Below are 1,356 nucleotides of genomic sequence, written 5' to 3' on the forward strand. Positions count from 1 at the left end.
TTTATTATTTTTAAGGTAAAATCAGCCTATAGAAGAGTCTATAAGAGGAAAGGCATCCCTAGAGGGGTGTACTAAGAAAAAAAAACAACTGAAAGAGTTGCTACAAGAATATAAGGATGTGTTATGGGAGCCTAAAGGGTTGCCACCCAAGAGGGAAGTGGATCACGAGATCTAGTTATTGCTGGAATCCCCATTGCCAAACATTGAGTTGTACAAGAAGTCTATTATAGAAGAAAGTGAGGTGAATAAAAAGTTGCAATAGCTACTGGAACATGGTGTCATTTGACCGAGTACATCACTATGTGGGTCACCCATCATCATTGTGTCAAATAAAGACAAGACTTGGTAGATGTGTATTGATTACATGGCATTGAAAAAAATCACACTCAAGAATAGGTACCCAATACTTAGGATAAATGTTCTACTGGATCAGTGGCAACAAGAAAAATACTTCACCAAGCTAGACTTAAAGTCTATATACCACTTGCTTTGATTCAAAGAAGAAGATACCTAGAAAATTGGCTTCAAAACCATGCAAGGTTTGTATGAGTGGTTAGTCATGCCATTCAACCTATGTAATGCACCAACTACTTTTATGAGGTTAATGTATGATATATTGTACCATTTTATAGGTTCATTTATTATTGTCTATTTTTATGATATAATGGTATATAATGCTACCTGGGAGGAGAAAATATCACATTTGGTGCAAGTTTTGAAGACATTAAAGAAGCACTGACTCTAGCAAATATCAAGAAGTGTGAGTTTGTGCAATAATATTTGGCTTATATAGGGTATGTGATAGGTGGAGGAGAGTTGAATATAGATCTTGTCAAGATGGAGACCACCATGAAATGGCCAGTGCCTACTAATGTTTTTGAGGTTAGGAGTTTCGTTAGGGAAACATAATACTTGAGGAAGTTCATAGACTCATTTTCAGTGGCAGCAGCACCACTCCATGCCATAGAAACACATGGCAAGAGTTTCTAGGGGGGAAAGGGTCAATAGAGGGCATTTTAGGAGCTAAAGAAGATGATTAGTCAAACACATGTTCTTGCATTACCAAACTTGCAACAACTCTTTAAAGTAGAGATAGATGTGAGTGGGTATGCTATGTGAGTAGTCTTGATGTAGGGAGGACGACCTGTATGCTACCATTCTAAAGTATTTGATGGGGAAATTCTTAAGTGCCCTAGCTATGACAAGGAGCTAGATCCCTTGGTGCAATCTATGAAGAAGTGGAAGCACTATTTGATGGGAAATGAGACAATGATCCACATAGATCATCGACCACTATAGTACCTACAAACCTAGTGTAATCTACAACATACCGGGAATTACAATTGGATGGGGTTT

Source organism: Pinus tabuliformis, chromosome Q (assembly GCF_031772625.1).
Source record: "Pinus tabuliformis cultivar Carrire ecotype Pingquan chromosome Q, CPIR1, whole genome shotgun sequence".
NCBI lineage: Eukaryota > Viridiplantae > Streptophyta > Pinopsida > Pinales > Pinaceae > Pinus > Pinus tabuliformis.